This window comes from Elephantulus edwardii, unplaced genomic scaffold (assembly GCF_000299155.1).
Source record: "Elephantulus edwardii isolate Elephantulus edwardi_28Jun2011 unplaced genomic scaffold, EleEdw1.0 scaffold00176, whole genome shotgun sequence".
Lineage (NCBI taxonomy): Eukaryota > Metazoa > Chordata > Mammalia > Macroscelidea > Macroscelididae > Elephantulus > Elephantulus edwardii.
In genome coordinates, this window is record NW_006399926.1 from 1,744,237 (window position 1) to 1,754,340 (window position 10,104).

Consider the following 10,104-nt stretch of genomic DNA (forward strand, 5'->3'; position numbering starts at 1 on the left):
TGATGAGTCATCCTCCAACTCAATTTTCCTTGTTCAACTTTCACATGCATATGAAGCAATTGGAGATACTAAGTCTTGAGTCAAACACACCTTAGTCTTTAAAGTGACCCTTTTATTTTTTAGCACTTTAAAGAGGTCTTTGACAGCAGATTTGACCAATGAAGTCAAACACATCTTAGTCTTTAAAGTGACACTTTTATTTTTTAGCACTTTAAAGAAGTCTTTGACAGCAGATTTGACCAATGAAATGCATTGTTTGATTTCTTCTTTCCTTTTTACCCCTTAACAATTTCTATTCAGACTTTAGATTTTTTTTTATGTGGGGCACTTCTTCACTCATTGCTGTTGAGTCAGAAGTGACTCATAGCTGACCCTCCAGAGGGTTTTCAGAGACTCTAAATAGCACAGGAGATTGGCAATCTTTCTCTTACAGAGCTGCTGGTAGAGCTGAACCACCGGAGAAGCACGACCTTGGGCTAACATGTACAATTCTCTATGGATTATGCCACCAGAGCTCCCATGGGTAGGATGTAGAAAACAGAAAAGAAGCTGCCATCAAATCTTGTCATAATTTAGTTCCAAACAGATACTTTCTAAATAATAATAGCAAAAACAAACACTGAAAATATTAGTAACAACTACCTTGACTACTCCAGCTATAAGTGCTGGCATTACAGGATGTACTGGGCTAAGCATATTCGTTACTGACCATCTCTGCTGGTCTGTCAAAACTTCAACATCTCGGGAACTCTGGTGCCCTAGTGGCAAGAAGCTGCACTGCAATCCCAGAGGTACGCGGTTCGAATCCACCAGATGCTCTGCTGAAGAAGGAGGGGCAATCTCCTCCTGTACCAGTCAGATTCGATTTGACGGTACATGAAAAATAATAAAGTAAAATTAAAAAAAAATTTAACCATCTCTTGAGATTCTTCTCAGCTCTAAAGGCATATTATATTGATTCCCTAATTTCCCAGGCAGTTCATAAAGGAGAGACAAGCATCATTTTATGACTTCACAGTGTCTGGCCGAGTGTTGTTGTTTTGTGCCATCGAGTCGTTTCCGACTCATAGCGACCCTATGCACAACAGCTCTAAACCCTGCTCTATCCTGCGCCAACCGCACCGCCTCTGACACACCCATCCCGATTACCCCAGTCACCGAATCAATCCATCTCATAGAGGGTCTTCCCCTCCTGCGCTGTCCCTCCACCCTCCCAAGCATGATGTCCCTCTCCAAGCACCCGCCCCTCCTGGCAACATGTCCAAAGTATGTCAGACGAAGCCCCAGAATCCTTGCCTCCAAGGAGTAGCTTGGTTTAATCCTCTCCAAGATGGATCTGTTTGTTTTCCTGGCAGTCCAGGGTACATTCAGTACCCTTCTCCAGCACCACAGCTCAAAAGCATCCACTCTCCTTCTGTCCTCCCTAGTCATTGTCCAACTCTCTGATGCATAACAAGCGATTGCAAATACCATGACCTGTATCAGGCGCACCTTAGTCTCCAGAGAGACACTGTTGCTCCTGAGTACGTTTGAGAGGTCCCTAACGGCAGACTTTCCCATCGCGATACGCTTTTTGATTTCCTGACTGCTGGTACCAAGAGTGTTAACTGTGGAGCCGAGCAAAGTGAAGCTGTGAACATTCTCAATCTCTTCATCATCCATCCTGACGCTGCCAATTGGTCCAGTGGCGAGAATCTTTGTCTTCTTGACGTTGAGCCTTAGTCCATACTGAAGGCTGCAGTCCTTGACCCTTCGCAGCAAGTGCATGAGGTCCTCCTCAGTTTCAGCAAGCAAGGTTGTGTCATCTGCATAACGGAGACTGTTGATAGATCTTCCACCAATCCTGATGCCACAATTCTCCTCATAGAGCCCAGCCTCTCAGATAATCTGCTCTGCATACATGTTGAAAAGGTATGGAGACAGGATGCATCCCTGGCGTACACCCTTCCCTATTTTGAACCATGCAGTGTTACCCTCCTCTGTTCTGACTACTGCCTCTTCGTCCAAGTATAGGTTTCGTATTAGCACAATTAAATGTTCTGGGATTCCCATTCTTCTCAGAGTCAGCCACAGTTTGTTATGAAAACCCTATGTTTGGCCGAGTATCTGGGTTTATATACAACAGACCTGGGAAATCAGTCTACCCCTCTGTGGACTTGCTATTTCTTTGAAATAACTACAGGGAAGTAGAATCTTGCTGCATTTTCTCATTTTTAGTCAGACTGTGGCACCCTTCTTCTGGCCCACAAAGAGCTCTGGTGGGCTGTTGTGCTGCTACCCAAACAGCTGTGTGTTTCCTGTGATTTGACTCCATCTGCAGCTCCATAGGAGAAAAGATGACATTCTTCTCCTGTCACTTACAGTCTCAGAAACCTAGTGGAGGCCTACTATGAGTTACGATTGACACAAAGGAAGGGAATGTCAAGATTTTTTCCCCTCTAACACACTGGTTATTTTTTCCCCTTCTTAAAAGTTTTACTTTCTCTCTTTGTTTATTTGGATCTCTATTTCTCAATGTGCAGCTCCACTGAAATCTTCTAGGAGAATTCTAAGGACTAGGATGTATAAGGTAGAAGAGCTATAATGTTAGGTCTTATTACTGGAAACTTCTCACAATGAATACAACAGATCCTATAATAGAGTACTATGCAAGACTAAAACTCCATTAAAAATTATTGAAATACTGTATTACATGGATGAATGTAGAGGAAATTATGTTGTTAAATAAGTTAGTCACAAAAGGACTATTATGTTAATAACATCCCTGTTATAAAAAGTTAAGGAAAGGTTATAAACTAATTCTTTTTTATTGAGATTTTAACGAAAATGTATAGAGAACTTGGATTTCCATTCATTCATTGTTGCACATTCTTCTCCCTGCCCACACTCCCTCTCAGTTCACGTTTCTCTTTGAAAAAAAAAACCTTTTGTTTTTTTAAAGTACCCCCTCCCCAGACCACTTTACTAAGCAGCTCTTATTCTGGACTCTTGTCATGCCAATAAAACCTCATCATATATTCCTTTTATACAGTTCTCTCCCTCATTTGTTTCAATGCTGTGTACATTATTTATCCCCTCTCTTCTTAGTTTCCCCCCAACCCCCATGTCAGTCCTGTTTTGTAACAGTGGCATTATGCAGTATTTGTCCTTTTGTGACTGAGATATTTCACTCAGCATAATGTCCTCCAGGGTCACTCGTTTTGTATAGTATGTCTGACTCCATTATTTTTCAGTGCTGCATGATATTCCATTGTGTGAATATACACGGCTTCTCTAGCCATTCGTTTGTTGATGGACACTTGGGTTGTTTCCAACTCTTTGCTATTATGAACAAAGCAGCAATAAACATGGGTGTGCATAAATCTGCTTGGTTGGAAATTCTGGTTTCCTTAGGATATCTTCCCAGTAGTGGAATTACTGGGTCAAATGGTATTTCTATTTCCAACTTTTTGCGGAAGCACCATACTGCCTTCCATAGTGATTATACCATTTTACACTCCCACCAACAGTCTCTTCACAACCTCACCAGCATTTGTTGTTTACTGCTCTGTTGAATTTTGTTATTGTTACTGGGGTGAGATGATATCTCATAGTTGTATTGATTTGCATCTCTCCTAGAACTAGGGATTTTGAACATTTCTTCATGTGTTTGTTCACCATCTGAATGTCTTCTTTGGTGAAGTGTTTGTTCATACCCTGTGCCCACTTTGCAACTGGTTTGTTTACCATTACCTTGTTGTGGTGCTTGAGTATTCTTTATAGTCTAGATATAAGTCCCTTGTCAGCTTTGTCATTACCTATTTTTTCCCCCAGTCTGTGGCTTCCCTTTTTACCCTGTTGGAGAAGTTTTTGGATGTGCATAGGTATATGATTCGTAGAATGTCCCATTCATCTGTTTTATCCTCTCCTGTAGGATAAACTCGTTTTTGAATGGTTATCAGAGATATGAATGTTTCTTTACTAATGAATGTTTTTCTTAATGAATGTTTCTTTTTCTTACCTTTCTTATTCTGTTTTAAAAATTTCATCTTAAAAAATTTCCATCTTTATGTATATTTTTTCTTATGCTATAATGCTATATATATTTTTTCTGAACTTATTTTTATCATACCTGTGTTACAGTTTTTTAAGTCAGTTGATTAAAAATCTTTTATTTGACCATTGTTTTTCTTTGGTCTAAGGAATTCATTGTTTGTTCTGTGTTGTTAGCTTCTTAAGTTCTTCTTTACACTTTTCCTGTACTAAAGCTTGCCATTTCTGTCAATTTCATCCTGCATACTGACTTCAACTTTATTTAGGGCTTGTCTTTTTTCTTCTTTTGTTTTAGAACATAGCTTTTCTAGAGTTTCTCCTATAACTCTTTTGGTTTCTTGTTTATCATCAGATTTCATTTGCTCTTTAAAGTCATTGAAAATTTTGATGTGTTTGTCATGGGAAAATAGCTTGACATCCTCCATCATTTGTGGTCTGCACACTTTAATGCAGAATTCTTGGAGAAGAGGCACTTAACTTCACGGTTTGAGCTGAAAGTGAAACTTTTTCAGTTGCTGAGGCATTGTGGGAATTTCCTGGCTAGAGTTTACCATTTCAGTTTCAGGCGCTGGTTCTTTTTTCGGTTCCACACTTTGATGACGTCATCCTTTCTTTGCTCTGGTTACTGGTAAAAGAGATACTGGATTCTGCTGCTTCTTCCTCACCTTGATCTTCATCCTTAAACTTCCAAAATCTTCTTTCACAGAGGTAATGTTGATACAATCCCAGCTTCTCCCATGCCTTTTCCAACCCGTAATGTGCTTATCATGAAATAGGTAAATGTTGACTATGGTATCTAGCATGTTTAAGAAAGAATTTAAAAAGAAAAGAAGAAGGAGTCCAGGTCCTCTAGTGGTGGTGACAAAAGATGTGAATGTCAGCCCCATTATCTGTCATCTTTCTGCATGATTCTGATAATCTTAACCCCAAAACCTTTCATTTTGGTGCAAATCAGCGCATGACTAGGCATATAAGGAAAGCAGAATAATTTTTCTTTTTTGAAAAAAAATTATTACTATTTTGTGTGTGTACTGTCAAATTGGATCTGACTGGTACAGGAGGAGATTGTCCCTTCTACAGAAGAACATCTGGTGGATTCAAACTGTGCACCTCTGGGGTTGAGAATCAGTTTTCAAGAGGAACATTTGACAAATAGGAACTTACTTGTAATGTTGTAGTTTATCTCACTGATAAATATGTCTTTGGACAGTGTCCTCACTATGTCACTATGCTGCTATTTGCTCTGCACAGATCATGGTGTTGTGGAGAAGTAGTTGTGCCCCAGCTTTGAAGTTTCAGAACTTAGAATTTCTCTTTGTTCACTTTCTCTCATATGGTAGGAACATTAACAGTTTAATATATCAGCTTCTTGTGCACTAGGTATTTATTGTCTTTCCCTTTTTTATTAAGATCTATACCTTGCTTGCTGAAACTGAAGAAGACCTGAAACACTTGTTGCTGAAGGTCAAGGACTTCAATATGGACTGAAGCTTAACATCAAGAAGACAACAATTAAAAGAATAAAAAAAGAAGGCAACGATTCTCACCACTGGACCAAATGGCAACACTATGATAGATGGAGAAGAGACTGAGGTTGTTAACAATAACAGCTTGCTCAGCTCCAAAATTAGCACTCTTAACACCAGCAGTCAGGAAATCAAAAGATGAATTGCATTGGGAAAATATTCTGTCGGGAACCTCTCCAGAGTGCTGAAAAACAACAATGTCAATCTAGAGACTAAGGTATGCCTAATCCAGGCCATGGTCTTCGCAATTACTTGATATGTATCAGATAGCTGGACATGGACAATGACTAAAGATGATAGAAAAAGAATTGATGCCCTCAAATTGTGGTGTTGGAGAACAGTCTTGGACACCTGATGGACGGCCAAGAAAATTAGCTCTCTCTTGGAGAGGGTGAAACCAAGTCTGTCCTTGGAGATTAGGATTTTGAAGCTCCATCTCACATATTTTGGGCACGTGGCCAATAGAGACAGGTTCTTGGAGAAGGATATCATGCTTGGAAAAGTGAAGGTATAGCGCTGGAGAGGAAGACACCAGATGAGATATATTGATACAGTGACTGGGGCAATGGGACTTAGTGTGTTGAAATTAGTAAGACTAGTTCAGGACAGGGCATGGTTCAGAGCTGCTATACATAGGGTCACTGTGGGTCACAGGTGACTCGATGGCACATAACAGCAACAGCAATACTCCCTTGTACAATCTTGTAGACGGAATGATTTATTAGTTGAAATACTATTTTAGAAAAGTGTTGTTGTTGTTGTTGTTAGGTGCCGTCAAGTCAAGCATGACTCAGTGACCCTATGAACAAAAGATCTGAACGCTGTTCTATCCTGCACCATCCTCACACTTCTTGATACACAAGAGCCCATTGCAGCAGTTACCATATCAATCCACCTGGTTGAGGGTCTTCCTCTCCTTCACCACCCCTCCATTGTTCCCAAGGTCATGTCCCTCTCCAAAGAATAGTCTCTCCTAGCAACATGTGCAAAGTGTGTGAAGTGAAGCCTCATCATTCTAGCCTCCAAAGTCATTCTGGCTGCACCCTTTCCGAGACATATCTGTTCATTCTCTTGGCTGTCCATGGATGTTCAGTGCTCTTCTCCAACATTACAGCTAGAAGGCATCAATTCTTTATTTGTCATCTTTATTCATTATCCATGTCTCAGATGCATAGCTAGTAAGTGGAAAGACTATGGCCTAAATCAGACGCACTTTAGTCCTCAAAATGACATCATTACTCCTCAATACTTTGGAAAGGTCCCTATGTGCAGATTTTCCCTGTGCAGTGCATCTCCTTAGCTCCTGACTGCTTGCACCATGGGTGTTTATTTTGGATCCAAGCAAGATGAAGCTGTTGACAGTTTCAATCTCCTCACCATCCATCATGATGCTGCCTGTCAGTTCAGTGGTAAGAATCTTCATTTTCCTGACACTGAGCAGCAATTCATACCAAAAGCTGCATTCCTTGATCTTCTGCAACAAGTGCTTCAAGCCCTCTTCATCTTCAGCAAGCAAGGTTGTGTCATCTGCATAATGCAGGTTTTTAATGAGTTTCCCTACAACCCCAATGCCACACTACTCCTCATAGAGTCCAGCTTCCCAGATAATTTGCTCTGCATACAGACTGAATAGGTATGAAGAGAGACTGCAACCTTGACACACTCCCTTTCCAATTCCAAACCTTGCAGTCCTCCCCTGTTCCATTTGCACAACAGCTCAATATCAGCAGTCAAAACTAGGCCTGGGCAGCCTGTGGGTTAGATCATCAATTACTCATATGCAAGTTCAAATTGAGGCCAAAGAAAATGAAAATAAGTCCACAGGAATCAAGATAATGATCTTGAATCAATTCCATCTGAATTTCATGATCATCTGAAGAATAGGCTTGTTCCACCAGATTTTTCAGCACTAAAAAACAACTCACGAAATATTACAAAAAATGGGTGACTTTGGAGGACATTAGGCTGAGTGAAATATCTGTCACAAAAAGACATATGATGTAATCCCAGAGGTGTGAGGTTCGAATCCACCAGATGCTCTGCTGGAGAAGGAGGGACAATCTCCTCCGGTACCAGTCAGATCTGATTTGTTATTGTTGTTAGGTGCCGTTGAATCGTAGACGACTCATAATGACCCTATGAATGAAAGGCCTGAGCACTGTTCATACATAGAGTTTCCAGAGGCAAGCCGTTTCAGAAGTGGATGCCGCTCCTGCTTCCAGGCTGATTGCACAAAGGCATTTGATTGTGTAGATCACAACAAATTATTGCTAACATCCAGAAGAAATAGACCAAGAAGCAGCTGTTGGAACATAACAAGGTAACATTGTATAGTAAAATCAGGAAAAGTATATGCCAGGGTTGTATCCTTTCACAATAACTTATTAAATCTGTATGCTGAGCAAATCACTCAAGAAGTTGGACTTCTTGAAGAAGAATGTGGCATCAGTATCAAAGGGATACTCACAAACTGTGTTATGCAAATGACAAAAATTTGCTTGCAATAAGTGAAGAAGACTTGAAGCACTTACTAAAGACTACTGCTTTAATATGGATTGCATCTCAACATGAAGAAAACAAAACCCCTCGTCATTCGACCAATCAGGCAACATCATGACAGAAGAAGAAAAGATTGATGTCGTCAATGGCTTCTTGTTTTCCCTCGGATCTATATAATCAACACCAATGGTAGCAACAGTCAGGAAATCAAAAGACTTGTCAGATTAGGGAAATTTGCTGATATGGACTTCTCCAAAGTACTAAAGAGCAAGAATATCAGTTTAAAAACTAAGGTGTACCTGATCAAAGCTATGGCATTTTTTAAAAAAAATTTATTATTTTTGTGTGAGTGTACCATCAAATCAGATCTGACTGGTACAGGAGGAGATTGTCCCTCCTTTCCCGGCAGAGCATCTGGTGGATTCGAACCGTGCGCCTCTAGGATTGTAGTTGCAGCTCCTTGCCACTAGACCACCAGAGCTCCCCTAAGCTATGGCATTTTCAATTACTTTCTATGCATCTGAAAGTTGGATAATGAATAAGGATAATCAAAGTAGAATCGATGACTTCAAATTGTGATGTTGGTGAAAAGTATTGACTGGCCATGGACTGCCAAATGAACAAACAAATTTGTCTTGGAGGAAGTGCAAGGAGGGCACTTCTTAGAGGCAAATAAAGTGAAACTTTTCTTACGTATTTTGAGAATTTTGTAAAGAGGCGTAATATTTGGAAAGAGACATCTTGCTGGGATGTTGTGGAGAGTAAAGAAAGAGAAGACTGTCAATAAAATGGACTGACACAGCAAATGACAATGAGTTTGACAGAGTTCATGAGAATGGGGCACAATAGGGCAGGACTCAGATCTGTTGTTTATAGGATTGTTGGGAGTCACAGTTGACTTGAAGGCACCTAACAACAACAACAGCAACAACAACAACAGCATAATAATAATACACTCCTTCATGCAGGAGACATGACTCAGAGGCATGTGTTCATTTCTCATTTGTATTTTTCTTCTTAAAAATTGGACACTGACAGTAACTACTGCTGTATTTCAGTCTAAACTCAGCAACAAACACGTGGAATGAAACACATGAAAACAGAGGTTTATGTGCATAACTTTCTTGTTCAATACCAATAACCTTCTTGCGGTGAGCTCTGGTGGCCTAGTGGCAAGAAGTTGCACTGCAATCCTTGAAGTACGCAGTTCGAATCCACCAGATGCTCTGCTGGGGAAGGAGGCAAAATCTCCTCCTGTACTAGTCAGATCTGATTTGACAGTACACACACACAAAAGAATAAAAAAAAATAACCTTCTTGCTCATTACCAGCTTTGGAACCATTGTATCCCACCGTTAAAGTTTCAATAATAAGAGAATCATTCACAGGTAAGGTCAACTGAGCTAAGTTTGCTTTTGGGTGTATACAGCAGACTCAAGACAAAACCTTTTATTGTTGTTAGGTGCCATCGAATTGAGTACAACTCATAGAGACCCATACTTTTTATTACAAATATATAAAAATGAGACCATAGTAAATAAAGTCAATGTTGGCAATTTCCTTCTGGTTCCATATACAGATTAAAATCTCAGTTATGCCTGAAGTTGCTGGATAGCTTTTGTATCCACCTGTTGTCTTTTTGTTAAATGTGCCATGACCCATTTACTTCTTTTTTTAAAATTGAGATTTTAATGAAATATTATAGAGAAATTTTATTTCCATCCATTCATTGTTGCACATTTTCCTTCCTGCCCCGGTTCGCTTTTCTCTTTGAGAAGAAAATAAAATTCTTTCACTGTTATAAAATCTGCCCCCAGCCCACTTTACTATGCAGTTCTTATTCTGGACTCTTGCCATTCAGATAATACCTAATAATATATACCTTTTAAACCGTTCTCTCCCATTTCTGTTTCAATGCAGTGTACTTTATTTATCCCGGTTTCTTAGTTTACCCCCAAACCTGATGTCAGTCCTGTTTTATAACAGTGGCACTATGCAGTATTTGTCCTTTTGTGATTGAGATATTTCACTCAGCATAATGTCCTCA

General features: G+C 39.9%; 1 pseudogene; it reads right to left on the minus strand.

The window, feature by feature from the left end:
- Positions 1-4,131: 4,131 nt before the first annotated feature.
- LOC102857056 lies at positions 4,132-9,400 on the minus strand (annotated as a pseudogene).
- Between the last annotated feature and the right edge of the window lie 704 nt (positions 9,401-10,104).